Consider the following 15,552-nt stretch of genomic DNA (forward strand, 5'->3'; position numbering starts at 1 on the left):
TGGAACTTTTTATTTTTAAGTAAAGTGTTAATAACTAACTTCAGCTCTAAAGTTTAGGACCAGGCAGAGCTGATAAAATGGCCATCTAGCTAGTCGACTTCATCACATAAAAAGCACAAGTATCTTTAATATATGGTTTTAAATTAGAATTTTATATTTTATAGGGAAAGATCTTGTTCGTATTACAAAAAACTTGATGCTACTATTTGAATGGAAGAAAGTAAAATTTAAATAAACGTATCGCTCAGCAGAAAATATTCCTTCCTGTGTAACAGCAAGATAAATTGTGGCGGCCCTAGTGATATGTACCCAATAGCAACCACCGGAATTCCTATTTATTCAGCACTGCAGACGTATCACAGTGTGAAAATACAGGAAATAAGGAAAATAAGGTTTCCTTATAGAACAAGTACTTGAAATATATTTCTACCACTAGATGGAGACATAACCATAGCTGATCAAAATTCACTTACCTGTTTGAAAGTACATATAGAAAACATATAGAAAAGTACGTGTATCTTGGCTATACAATATAATAACTTGACAAATCATGTTTTAAGTAATTATATACAAATATAAAACAATCACAATTGTGAAAATTACAATAACTCTCAAATTCGGTGTAACGTCTGCACATTCGATGACGAAGATAAACAATTTCACTTGTTCCTCGTTCTGAGGCGTCAGGTGTTGTGAATCTAGACCATTCCTAGTTTTCCTCAAACCTAAACACAATATGGTGCTTTTTGTTTCGGTAATTTTTCCACAATGAATAGTTCTATTGTCTTGGTTTGAATTTTTTTTTCCCCCTACAGTAAATAATTGTTTTCTTGGGAGCAATGCCACATATTGCCCTGTCATAAATTACCCAAACTTAAAGAAAGACCTTTTTCTCTGAGTGGGACTTTCAGGAGGGGAAAGCCTCTGCGGACTGCTTAACTGTAAGTCAGCCTGGTTAAAACGTATTTCCCACAGTCTCTCCTACCAAGACTCTCAGAACCACACTATATAAAAGGTACCCTACAGTTAGCAACATACCCCCTGAAAGCATGGGAGTCTGATTGGTTATTTTAATAATGTTGTTACCCCTAGTTGTAAAATTTAAATTCATGTATCTGTTTTATCAAAGCTATGGATACTTATGAGTCTTATTTTGGGGGAAGACAAGGGGGTGGTAATTAGGTTTTTATTTATTTATTTATAATGGAGGTACTGGGGATTGAACCCAGGACCTCGTATATGCTAAGCATGCACTCTAGCACTAAGCTATACCCTCCTTCTCTGAGCTATACCCTGCCCCATTGTGAGTCTTATTTTGAAAGAAGAGGTTTGAAATTTTGTGGGCTTTTTTCCCCATCATTCAAAAGATAAAGTAAAATCCATAGTTTGGTTGAATTCCTTATTTAGACAGAGAATTAAGATTCCTTGTCTCTTAAATTAACAACTGTTTGAGGGTTGAGTGATTAAGCCGAGGTGGGGGTGTATGCTGACAGAGCTCCATCTGGGGCTCAGAGGGAAGGCTGTCTGAGACCCTCTGTCCCAGTTGCTGGTTGTTACTGACGGTGGATCCACACGGCCCAGTTTTGTTGTTTGTTTTTTGTTTTGTCTTTCGTTTTTAACGATGTGAGGAAGTCTACAAGCCTTCGAACTTGAGGATGGGTGGTTGAACTCCTAAATTCCGCGTTTCTGGTGTGATAGTTCACTTGACTAGAAACCTTAGTCTGATAAAAGGCAGGCAACAGGTTTCTTTCTTTGCACAAAGTGAGGGTCCAGCCAGGGAGGTTCTGTTTTTGCAGAGTGAGTGGACAGCAGTGGACCTCCGGAGCTCTGGAGACAAACCGCAGGCCTCCCTAGACACGTTGCTTACTAACAGTGCCCTGCCACCCACCCTCGTGGATGAATATGCGATGTGCCGATCTGGTTCCCTGAAGCTCACTCGGCTTCTATTGTGAAACTTCTGGTAGAACGGTCCTCTGCAAGGCCATCCTCTACCTGCCTAGTTCGGAGTTTGCTCTCTCTTTCCATTCTTTCTCTGGGCAAAAAAAGATGGACATAACCTCCACTTTGCCCAAGTGTTTGATGAAATTCTGATCATGCTTTCTTCCCTGAATTGAAAGACAGGGAATGGCTTATCCGAGTGAAACTCACAAGTTCTAAATGCGGTAGTGGCCACAAGTGGGACTTCTATAGAGGAAAAAAGAGGGTAGAAATTGGGGATTACTTTTAGAGGCTTCAGAGCATGCTGGTTAAGTAGCACTGCTGGAGAGTATCCCGTCTCTACTCATTTGCGGAACCACAAGTAAGCACTTACCTAGTCTCTGTGCTTCAGTTTCATCATCTGGGAAAAGGAGATAACATTGGTAACACAGGACTAGAGCACTGTACACTTCATGTTCAAATTCCTCTCTGCCTTTTTCCTTCTCTTCTGAAATTTTATTGTCTAGGGGTTCTACGGGAGTTCTAGTCTTTAATTTTGGAAATATACCACTGAAACAAATCCCAGTGAGATAAGAAAATGAAGAGAAAGTCAGTTCTGACAAACTGGTGAATTGAGAACAAACAAAACATAACACCAGCCTAACTCCTCTGTTCAATACAGAAGATCGTATAAAATGCTATAATCCTGTTGGCTTTTGTTTGACAAATATTTCTTTAAAAACATCCAGGCATCACAATGATTGCAAACTCTTCTGAACTTTCATTGAAATAATCCCACAAAGTCTGCAGTTGTGACTAGCTGTCTTACTTCAAATTTGTTGACCTGATAACTTAAATGGACACCTCTGTTTTCTTAAAGGTATTAAATAACTTATGAGAAGTCTTTGTGTTGTGAGAGTAAGAATTTAGCAATTTCTTTTTTCCCCTTTGTGCAATAAATATAAACAGAATCCTTTACTCTCTTGGATTGTTTATTAAAACACAGATTCTTTAAGGTCTTTGTCTTGTTTCCATTAACAAGTAACAACTGCATTGTAAAGTACAGGACAAAACATAGTGGAAATGCCTCTAAATGAACCTGCCTTCTTCTGCCTTCTCACCCCCATTTTTTCTGAACCATCTCAAACAAAGTGTCTGCTGAGAACACCTTTATCATACTGTGGGAAAGCAGGAGCACTGAGGAATTATGTTCTTGCAGCTTCTGCCCATTTTATTTGTAGAAAGCCACAGAACTGGTGCATCCAGCATGTAATTTTAGATTTATTACTTTACTTACTGAAGTTGTAGGGGTGCAAAATTCACCACCCCACATTGTGTCTCTTTGGCATAAGGATTAGTTTTGCCTGATTATTTTTAAGACCCAAAAGTCTCAGGAAGAACTTCTGACCTTCCCCCAACTGCCTACCAGAATGTAGATAGAGGATGTGTTCCAAGAAAAGAGCTATCACCATACAGGACTACAGTCTGCGCAAGGTGTGATAGGCAGGGAGGAACCTCGCAGAGTCTGTCAGTTAAAAGCCCTCTCTGTGTCCCAACGTCTTTGCCCAGCTCAGCAAACATTTGTTTAACAAACATTTGCTTTTCCATCTCCATGTAAATTACCTACCTCCCCTTTGAAGTTCCAAACCCCTACCCACAACTTCCTCTTTTCTCCTTAGCTGAAGGCAAGGTGAGCGGTTCACTCACTTTGATGAGTTAGTCTGCCTGTGTCATTTGTATAACAAAGAATTATTCCCTGTCATTTTTCTATTGACTTTGTTCATTAAATCTGATTTTAATTTTCCCAGTGTCAGAAATGTCTGTACTTCATTGTGTAACTCTTAGGATTCTCAACTTTAGGTTGAGATCATAGATTTTATTGAATGTTTTGTTTTTGTATGTATCCTCACTGAAATGTTAGACCTTATTAATTCTCTTCTCCTGATGACTTTTGATTTGGTTTGCTGTCCTTTGTTTAATTTTGACAGATGAATTACGTATGTAGGTGTGTGTGTATGTATGTATGTATGTATGTATGTGTGTGTACGTATGTATGTATGTATTTAGGCTTAAACAATGGAACTTTGTTATCATAGTTCTGGAGGCTGGAAGTCTGAGATTATGATGTTTGTTAGCAGCAAAAGAATAGGAAGCTAACTAACAAAATGGCTTCCCTGATGCTAAAGCTGTTTGCTGATTCATTCTGACTTAAAAATCTTGCAACTTGTTTTTCTCTTTTCTCTGACAAGTCCCCATCTCTGCTTCACTTGTTCAACTGCTTTTGCTAAACAGCCCCCAGCCTTCCCATTATACTCTCCACTCCCTATACATTCGTTATCCAGAATAATTTATCCTTTAACCCAGAAGCTGTGTTACAGGAAGGGGGTCACAGGCTGATAGCTTCAAAAGAATGAACAGATACTCTGGAGTTTCTCTTGATGGCAGATGTATTCATCAAGATTAAAAAAAAAAAGATACAGCATCTGGAAAAACACCCTGATTGTTGTCACCTTTCTGGCCAATCTGGTTTTTCTGTAAAACCTCAGGACACCAACCCCAAGATGGACTCACAGTCACTAAGGCACTAGCCTGCTATGACTCCCCTTTGCCTGGCAAAGCAATAAAGTTGTCCTTTCCCAGTTGTCCCCAAACTCTGCTTCCAGTCTCAATTTGGCTATTGGGGTTCAGAGGCCAATTTTTCAGCAACAGCAGGATAGACTTTATCTGAGAGCTGTGAGGGAAAAATCTGTTCCCCCTCTTTTTGGTTTGCAGATGGCTGTCTTCTCACTGCATCTTCTCTCCTGTTTCCGTGTCCAAACTTTCCATTTTTATAATTACACCTGTCATACTGAATTAGGTTCCACTCTAATAACCTTACTTTAACTTGATTACCTCTGTAAAGACTCTATCTCCAAATGAGGTCACACTGATGTAGGTTAGGACTTCAATATATGTTTTGAGAAGGGGATGGGTAGAGCACATGCTTAGCATGTACAATGTCCTAGGTTCAATCCCCAGCAACTCTATCCCCAGGACCTCCATCAAAAAAAAAAAAAATGACTGGAATAAGTTTTAAGGGAACACAGTTCATCCTATAGCAATATTTTTTTCTCTTAGAACTTCTAAACTACTCTTTTCTGATGTTGACTGTAGCTATGAAGAAGTTTGAAGCCAGCCCGATTTTCCCCCTTATGTATAATTTGCTTTTTCTTCCTAATCGCCCAGAAAGTCCATCTTGACTTGAAATCATTTTACCAGAATATGTTTTGAATTTATTTATCTTTATAATATTTTTCCTGGGACACAGTTTGCCTTTTTGATTTTCAGACTAGTTTTTATTTGAGGGTTTCTTTTTTCCTGTTAATAAATATTTTTCTTGTTAAAGCTTTGAAAAAAATTATTCCTGTTCTGTTTCTTCTTCTGAATCAATAATTATGCATATGTTAGATCTCTTTTTGACTTCCACGTCTGTCATCTCTCAGGTATTTTTTTTAATCATGGTACCATTTTTATGTTGTTTTGGATGCCTTTTCAAGACTAACTACCACAATTATGACTATATTTTCCCTTCTGTTCTGTCTACTTTTTAGTATGACTAAGGAGGCTATTTTTATTTTATCTTCTTTTTAATCCAAAGCTCTGCCATTTTGCTTATATCATTATCCGTACATGTTTTCTGTTGGCTTAAAATCTCTCTTTTGACTTCTCTTTTAGAGATCACATTATTATAATTTCTTTAAGATTGAAAAGAACTATATTTATCTGAACTCCTCCACTGTTTTCTTGATCTTTCTTTGATAGAGTTGGAGAGGTTGAGAAGAGACAGTATCCATGCTTAGGTTGCTTGCTTTTTCTTTCTATCTTTACTAATCTTTAAGTGAGGCCAGGTATTTTTCAAAACACAAGGTGGGAGGAACAGGCTGTTGTCTCGTGCATCCTACCAGCATGTCTGTTTGTTATGTCTGCTGCTGGAGATGCTCTTTCCCCAGTTTTTAGCATTATGGGAGGTCATTTTGGCTCCTACTGGAGTCCCTTTTTCCACAGTTTCCTGTGTTGGGATGTAGTCATTGCTACTTCCCCTTCCACTTTCACTCTGCTTCACCTCCAGCAGCGTTCCTCGGTAGATTACTGGTTTATTATAAAAGGGTACAGCTCAGGCACAACCAGCTGGGAGAGAAGCATGGGGCAGGGGACTGTGAAAGGGCATGGAGTGCCCCTGCCCTCTCCAGTGCACCATTCTCCCCGCATCACCAAGTGTTCACCAACCTTTATTTTTAATCTTTTTTTCCTTAGTAATAAAAGCATTTAAAATCTACAAAAAAACAGTTTTCTCTATGTTCCACATTGTTTGGTGAAAATTGTTCTTCTTTTCACTATTCTTTTTTTTTTTGACATTCACTATTTATTATTGGCTTTGTGCCCTAATTAATCACCATTTTCATCATTTTCTAAATTTTTTTTTCAATTTTCTCTTTGACATAAGGGTGATCTAAGAGGGTGTTTCTTCATTTTCAAGTAAAGCTTTTGATAATCACCTTATCTTTTCTTATCATTTCCTATTTATTAATGGAACATTTTTTAAAAGCTAATATACTTTGTGACCAAGTATATGATGTCATGTACAAATGTTTCATGGACATAAGAAAAACAAACAAAAAAACCCTATTTTTTTAATTCTAAAACACATTTCCACCCACATTTGGATGTTTCTGGAATTGAAATGCATCTCTTTATGGCTGTCAGTCCACAGCACTGGTCATGCAGTTGTGTAAAACACTCAGTTTACACATTCCAGTAAGATCAAGAAGCCAAGACAGCACCAGCATCAAAGTGTCTTAGAGCAGAGGAAAACCATCATATTCTCTCTTTGAGTGATATAAGATTCTTTTTCTATGTCCTGGGTTTCTTTCTGTCTACTATATCTGTCATCTATCTATCTATCTATCATCTATCTATGATTGTGACAGAGATATATTGAAATCTCCAGTCATAATTGTATTTTATCAAACTTCGTGAATGACTAAAAATTTTATGTATTTAGATAGCTGCTATGTATTTCAATGTCTCCATATTTATGAATGTTTTATTTTTTCATAAAATTTGCCTATTATAATCATTCTTAACCTTAAATTTTATCTTTGCCCATCCTTCTATTTTCCACCTTTCTTTACTGATGTGACTGTGCCCCTTGTAGACAACTTTTGTTTTCTAGCCCAAACCACCAGTCTGAGCGCTTTAATGGAAGAAGAGTACTGGAAGGAGAAGATAATCCATTCACATTTTCTGCAACACCTGTAACTTATTTTGTTGTTACCTGTTTTATATTCTTGTTTCCTTTTTTAACTTTTTCTTTTTGGGGGAGAGGGGGTTAGGTTTATTTATTTGTTTTTTAATGGAAGTACTGGGGATTGAACTCAAGACCTTGTGCACGCTAAGCATGTGCTCTGCCACTGAATTATACCCTTCCTTCTTTTTAACTTTTTTCCCTGTTCTTCTATTTTTTTTTTTGTTTGTATAGATTCATCTCATTCGTTCTCTCAAAGATCAGCTATGTGTTTCCATCTTTTCCATTGTTCATAAGACCACTTTCAAGGCAGAGATATATGAATATATGTCTCTCCCCATACAGCTGCATTAGCCCAAATTACTTCCTACATCAACTAGATGAGATCTCTGGAACACTTCCTTCTTCCTTCCTTTTTTTCTCTTTCCTTCTCTGCTGATGAGACTTTTTGGAATGATTTTTCTTTGTCCTTTTGCAGACTTCTTCAATCCTTAACATCTCACAAGTCATTATTTAAAACTTTCATTCCAAAAGAGTCTATATTTATTGAGAGTCAGGGAGGGTTCAGCCTACCTCTTTAGCACCTTCTTGAACTTTTTTATATTCATAAACAAAACTGCAATTGCAGGAATTGTTCATACAATCTTAGTGAAGTGTTATTTTTTATTAACTTTACAAAGTGAAATGGGAAGCTTTTCGATTTTTTTATGATTTGGAATACTTTGAATAATAGCAAACAACTTATAAGAACTCACTTAAAAACCATCTGGTCTTAAAACTGGTGCCTTTTGAAATTAACAGTCTTTCTAATTAAGTTTTTTGGTATTTTTGAGGCATTCTGTCCTCTTGGGTCAAATTTTTGTCATTTATGCTTTACTAAGATTTTTTTCTAAATTTTCAAATTTCATTGTCAAAGAGTTAATTTTTTAAACTAGTGTATATTTAGTGATAATATGTGCCAGGCTCTATCTATGCAATGAACAATAGAATGAAAAACAGTCCCATACCCTCATAGTTATATTTAGTCAAGTGGAGGCAGAAAGAAAGCAATCATGTCATTGTGTAAGTGTGCAAGGGTGTTTGTTTTTTCATCACATAGTTAAGTGACAGTGTTCTTTCCACAAATATTGAATTATATAGTATATATTGCATAGTTTTATTAATGACAAATGTCAATTTTCTCTAATTGTGTAATATGGGGAAAAATTTTACACTTTTACAAGCTTACACTTGGATAACAGGAAAGAATAACATATCTTTAGTAAATCATTAATTTCTGTGAATCTTATGATTGGTTTATATTCTTAATCTATAAGCAATAGACCCCAGTGAAAGCATCATGGTGGGATATTATTAAAGCATTTGAGGAATGCATATGTAGATGAAGCATTACAGAATAAATAATTTAAGGTTTAGCACTATTTTTTACAACTATGTGTCTGTTAAATGTATTAATAAAGTTCAAATTCATTTAAATGAAAAGAAAAAAATTATTTGATCACCAGGTAAAGTGGTGTCAAGCCTTCAGAAGCTTCCCAACCCCCTGACAAATTTTCATTAAAATAACAAAAAGAAAAGAAAAGATCCTAAACAATCTGTATTATCAGATGGCTGAGAATGAAGGGTGGCTATAGATTGTCATATGTAGTGGCAAGTAGATGATGACTCCCCTTTCAAAAGGAGAAAAACAAAACTAGACTCAGATTTAAGGTAGAAAAATAGCCCCATAAAACGGATAAGTATAACTTTAAAAAAAAAAGTCTGTAAATATATCATTAAAGTATTTAGCAATCCACAAAACAAAACAAAAAAAATCTATATCACAAAGGAGTACTTCTGTGATCTTGCCAGTCTTGAATTTAAATATAATTTTTTCAATGGAAACAGAATCAACTGATTTTATGCTCTTTGGAGAAGAAATGTGTATAGAAAAGGTGGATGATCTGTCTGGCCAAGATCAGGAGAAAATCAAAGATCTTGGAAATATTCCAAACACAGTAGAGTTAAAGAGCCCCATGACACAGCTTTTTCCTTCACATTCCATGGCAAATTTATCACCACTGTGAACTTTATATCTAATTCCACTCCGTTTTTATGGAAATTAATAATGAGCATTGTGTTCCAAGAAAACTTAATGAAGATGAAAGCACATATCCAGATATTACTTCCAAATTTGCAGGATAAAGAAAAGATACAAGAAGCATCCAGGCAAATTAATTGAGTTATCCTCCAATAATGAAATTTCAAAAAATTACCCCTTTGTAACTCTAAACACAGTAAAATAATAGCATAATACCAACAGAGCTTTCAAGGAAAAAAATGATTCTAAAGTTCAAAACACTCATGAAAGCAACTGCATACAGAATGGTTGCAAAAACCATTTTCTTCTTCTCTCTTCTGAATAGAACTCTCTATTTCTGCATCAGTACAGAGCCACATAGAATAGACAATGTACCTCCCAGCCCCCATTGAGTTGCTATGGGCTTTTGACTAAGTAGAGGTCAACTGGATAAAAGGAGAACTGGTATGTGTTATTTCCAGAAAGTGACCTTAAAAGAAGAGGTGTATACCCTTTCTGCTCTTTCTTAATGTCTTCTCTCTGTAACGCAGACATAATCTTTGTGTTTTCAGCAGCCGTCTTGGATCATAAATGGAAATTATGACTGAGGACGGCAGAGAAACAAGACAAAATAAACTGGGGTCTGTAACGATTTTGGTACCAGTCTTGAACTGTTTTCCTCTGAAGTTGGTTTATATAAGAAGCACATAAACTTCCATCTTACTTAAGCCATTTTTATCTTTGTTTTCTATTCTATGCAGTTGAAACTAATTCTGAGACAGCAATAAAAATTTATTCTTAGCTATAAAACAGTAATAAAAACTACTGGTTGCACACTCTGATACAAAAGCTCAAGTCTTTCTTTTATCACCCTGATTTTTCTCTCATCCATCCTGTTTCTTCCTGTTCTTCACGGTATTTAGTTACATAGTAACTAATCAACAATATGCTCATTTATAAAGGAATGCACAAAGGGTATCTCGTCCCTAATGAACACAGAGAGACACATGCTTCCATTACGAATAAGGATTTGAATAATTCAGCTGAAATTTAAAAATTGAAATCAAATTGTGTCCTTAAAGTAATATTTTTAAAAGGAATGTTAACTTGCAAAAATAAGTTCTTATATTCCCTGCTTCCCTCTCAAGAGATAATCTTGAAAACGAAAAGTGAAATCAGAGAAATGATATCAAAACATTGACTCTTTTGTTCGCAGCACAGGACACCTGGGATCATGAATCATGGCCACAGGAAAGCAGGTTCTTGCTTACCAGAAAAAAATCCAGAATTACAAGGAAATGTTGCAATAGCTATATATATATATATATGAATCAAAAAGTAGTCATCCATTTAGAACAACAGAGAGTTCACAGAAGAAATAAAAACAGAAATCATTTTGTAAAAATAATAAATGAGATTTTAAAAGGCTATCTTCCTTTTATTTCACATTTTGAGAAAAAACTTAGAATATATAAAAGTATAAAATAATAAATATAACAAACACTCATGTACCCATAACTTCAAATTAGGTAGATTAAATTTTTTGTCAAATGTTTCAAATTTTTTCCTTTTTAATAAAATAAATAAAACATTACAGGTAAAGCTGAAGCACTCTCTGACTCCTACTCATTTCTATTTCTATTTGTCCTTTGTGTTCCTTACATCGTAAGTCCTTATCCTCTGACTCTAACTATAAAGATTTTAATATACATGAAAGTATTCATGAACTACATATATATCTTTTTTGGACTTATTATTTTAAATTACATGTATTTTGTCCTTGTGACATGTCCTCTTTTTTGCTTTCAACATTACATTTTTCATAGGTATATATGACAAGAGTATATATTGTGCTTAGGGATTCTATTTTTCAATAATGGTGGCCTAAGACATTTGGACTTTTCACCCTCTAAAAAGCAACCAAAGACAACTGGGTTAAAAAAATTAAAATTTATCTTAAAATCCATTGATGAGCCAACAGGACAGAGTGGAAATTGTCAGAGAATATTCTAGGAGAAAAACTGAACCCAGAAAAGAAAGGGGGGATATCATTAACAAAATTAAATTTGCCCTGGGGGCATTTCCCAGAAGTTGTCCCAGCACTGCCTTGAACATGCAAAGGAGTCCACCCTCAGGCTTAGAATGAACCAAAAGTTAATCAGCCTTTTCTGAACCCAAACCCAGAGGACTGCAGAGAAGGTTACCAGAGTATTGAATCAAGCAGAAGAAATTTAAAAGGAATAGAAATATAAAAACTTAACCCCAAGAATGTGCAGCCACTTCCCAATCATTGTGAGGATTCACAGCCAAAGTTTCCATGACCTGGGTGTGTCAGGAAATTCCACGCTCTAAATACGACTCTTAAATCATGCAGTGCCCAAACGATACTGCCAAATACATCTGATAGAGGAAAAATTATCTCTGGAGGGAAGTATCTCCACCCTATGCTTTGGGGAATCCCAACAAGTCATTTTACAAAGAGGAATGAGCAGCACACTCAAAGGCAACCAAGTACAGAAGGAGATAAGCTGTCCTGAATGAAAATCTGAAGAAATAAGTGAAAGAATGACCGGGTGACTAGGAGGCAAAGAGACAATTCAGGCTTGAGAATTCTATTTAGCAAATTACTTGGTGGTGGCAACTGTCCCATGGCGTGCACTAGAAGCAAATAGACGAGAAGCCTACTGGGTTTTTGAGAGGATCGCATAGTCAGAGAGATTAAGAACATGGACTTAGGAGGATTTTGACCGTTCAAGCTTTTGGGTGCCCCATATTTCATGTGCAGGAAAAGGGCTTCAAAAGCTGTACATTCCCCAAGGAGAACATAGACCCTGACCTCCATTCATGGTCGTTCTGAAGTGGGCATGGAGGGAAATGAACAAGGAAGAGCCTCCCTGGGGCAGATCCACACCACCAGTGACAAATGGTGTTGACTACAATGAGACTTAGAACAATACGGAAATCAAAGTGAGAGCAGAGTGTACAGGGTTCCTAAGCCCTTATTGATGTCCCACAGAAAGAGATGTTTGGGCCAGCCGAGCATAAACCCTGTGAAAGGTAATTTAACATAAGAAATCTTACTCTAGCACCACTTTACACATTTATAGGTTGGTCTAGTGGAGAGTATGGAACACCAGTATGACAAAGGGTTTCATAATTCTTTTTGAAATATCTATCTATTCTTAGTCGCCTCCTCTTTGGGTAAACCAGGCTTCTTTGTGTCCATGCCATCCAAATCTGTTCAAAAAGATAAAACCATCTGCTAGGTATTACCTTCATCCTTTCAGAGGTCTTAATAAAGTGTGATGACAACACCCCTGCACTGGTCTTTGATGCAAGGCTATGTCTTAGATTCACTCTAAATCCAAGTTTTCTTAACTTTAGCTTCTATTATTTGGAGAAGAGAACTAGTTCCATTTCCCTACCCTACAAGTTTTGGACATTCTGGGCTCTTTATATATTTTTTTCAATTCTTTGTGCACACTGGCCAGTTAAAGTCTGAAAGTATCTTTTTCTTCTTGTCACATATAGAAATAGTAACCATTTATATTATAAAAATTCTGCCACAAACCCTCTTTGCTCAGCATCACAAGTTGAATGGGTACATATCTGTCTTCCAAATTATGTCAGGCGAGAGTGATATCTAATGCATCACCACTTCAGGGCTGCTATGTTTCCAGCCTCCTTTAATAGATGCATGTTTTAGGATTTTTTACAGCAGAAACCTGCTAAGTATAAATTTCTTAGTCAATCTTTGCTGTAATATAACTCCAAATCTTAGTGGCTTACAAAGCCAACTGTTTTCCTTTCTTTAAAGTTGCAAAGCAGGAGGCTGGATGGGGTTTTGCTAGGATTAGCTCCAGACTTCAGGTCTGGCTCCAGTTTGTTCCCAAGCCTTGGCTCATGCAGATACCCAGCGCATCTTCCTCTCACGGTTGATAATATGATCAGAAGAGGCCATGCCAAATCAGGTAAGGCATTTAAAGTGCCTGCTTCCATTATGTTTGTTAACATTCTGCTGGCCAAGTCATACAGCCTCCCTCAGTATCAGTGGAGTGGGAAAGTTCATTATGCCTCTTATAGCGGGAGGTACTGAAAAGCCACCTAGCAACGGGTGTCCAGGTAAAGTCTGTGAAATGGAAGGGGTGAGGAGTTATGACATTAATACAGTTTACAGGAGAATGAAACAAAAATGAAAATCCACTTTTAAAAATTTACCGCCTCTCTGACAGGTGTTCCCAGCATCCCTCTCTGACGAGGGGCATCCTCTCCTCTGAGGGTGTTCCCATCATTCTTCTCTGACAGCCTGTTCTCAGCATTCCTTTCTCTGATGGCATGTTCCCTGCAATCTTCTCTCTGACAGGTGCTCCCAGGTTCCCAGCAGGACACAGCCAGCCCCATACAGGCACCACCTTCTTCTAGCGCCTTCTTCTAAATAACGATCAACTTTTCAGTTCAAAGGTCTTTTCCAGGGCAGCTCAGTCTCTGGTATCCTCCTTAAAATGACTCTCAAGGTAGCAATGACCAGGGTCTTCTCAGAGGGTCAGTAGAAGAGGGCTGCCATATGTTCACAATCCAACGTGGCAAGTGAGTCAAGTGAACAATAACACTGGCAGGATCAACTTGCTTTGGGACAGGTAATACTCCACACTACACACAACCTTATGAGATAGACATTGTTATCCCCATTTTACAGGTGAGAAAACTCAGGCATGGAATGTTGAAGAAACTTGATGAAGTGGTAAAAGCAGTCTTCAAACATAACGACTGCAGATTGAGAAAGTGCTTGGATGAAAAAGCCAATCTTAAGAGGTTACATGTTGTATGACTCCATTATACGACATTTTTGAAATGAGAAATATACAGAATGAAAAACAAAGTAGTGGCTGCCACAGACAGGGATGAAGGGGCAAGGGAGGGGTGGCAGGCGGGAGCTGGGTGTGGTTGTAAAAGGGCAACAGGAGGGAATCATTGTAGTGATGAAACTTACACTGTATCTAGACTGTAGTGTTAGAGAAATGAATTTACATGTGATAGTGCTGCACAAAACTAGATGAGGACCACTGAGAAGTTTGAATAAGATGTATGGATTGCATGTCAATATCTTGGGTATGCTATTGTACAATAGTTCTGCAATATGTCACCATAGGAGAAAAATTGGTAAAGGGAACATGGGATCCCTCTGGGTTATTTCTTTGAATAACATGTAAATCTACAATAATCTCAAAATAAAAACTTTAATTTAAAAAATAGAGTATTTGTTAAATATGTACATGTTGAAACGTATCAAATTTAGTATTTATCTAAAGGATATTGGATATGCTCTGATGCACTATGCAGAATTTGTTATTGCTTCACTTTATCTAGCAACTTTTATAAATTGTATTTTAAATACACATTGGGAATCTTCAACTAAAAACTAAAAAAATAATAAAAAAAAAGAGTGTTCAGAAATTTTGAGGGAGAAGTCCCTACTTGCTGGTATATTAAGACAGGCTATCTTTTTTAAAAAATTGCAAATCACAAATGCAAAATGTGAAAAAATGGAATGTTAGAAGAGACTGCCAATAGAAGTCAACATTTAGACAGGAATTCACTACGGATGAAATTCTTTTTAATAAAAAACTATGATAAAAACACCAAAATAAACATTTGGGGGAAATTAATGAAGGATAAACATGCATTCATAACTAAACTAAAACAACAGTCAGGTGCGAAGCCCAGACTGTCAAATATGAAACAACTAGAAATCTTAGAAGTGGACAATGTAGTCATTTAAAATTGCAATTTCAATTAATTATATTACCTTTATAGTGGATACAGGTTACGACAGAATCAGTGGGTTGGTAAACCATAATTTATAGAAAAGAAAAAGAAATAGATTAACACAAAAATAATTAAGACTTGTGGAACATTGCATTAGTCACATTTCAGTGCAGAAAACAGAAATCTCTCTGTTTCAGAAAAATAAATAAAGAAGAGCTGGGAAGGCTAGAAGTCAGAGAACCATTTCTAGACTGTTAACTCCAAGGCCACATCACTGAAGTCATGATCTGCAGGTCAGATCTATCTTTCACGGTAGATTTTTATTCTCATGAAGTTGATGACTAGATAGAGGAAAGTGGAAAAGAGCCACCACAAACATTTACCTCTGTCTGCTCTCTCAGTTTTCTGAAAGTAGAAGCAGTAGGAGGAATTTGGACTGTGCCCGAATTCTGATCTCCAAATACTGTAGGACGGCTTTTACACGATAGCCGTAATTTCCCTCCAGACTCTCAGCTTTGATGGAATC

This window comes from Vicugna pacos, chromosome 23, assembly GCF_048564905.1.
Source record: "Vicugna pacos chromosome 23, VicPac4, whole genome shotgun sequence".
NCBI classification, from domain to species: Eukaryota; Metazoa; Chordata; class Mammalia; order Artiodactyla; family Camelidae; genus Vicugna; species Vicugna pacos.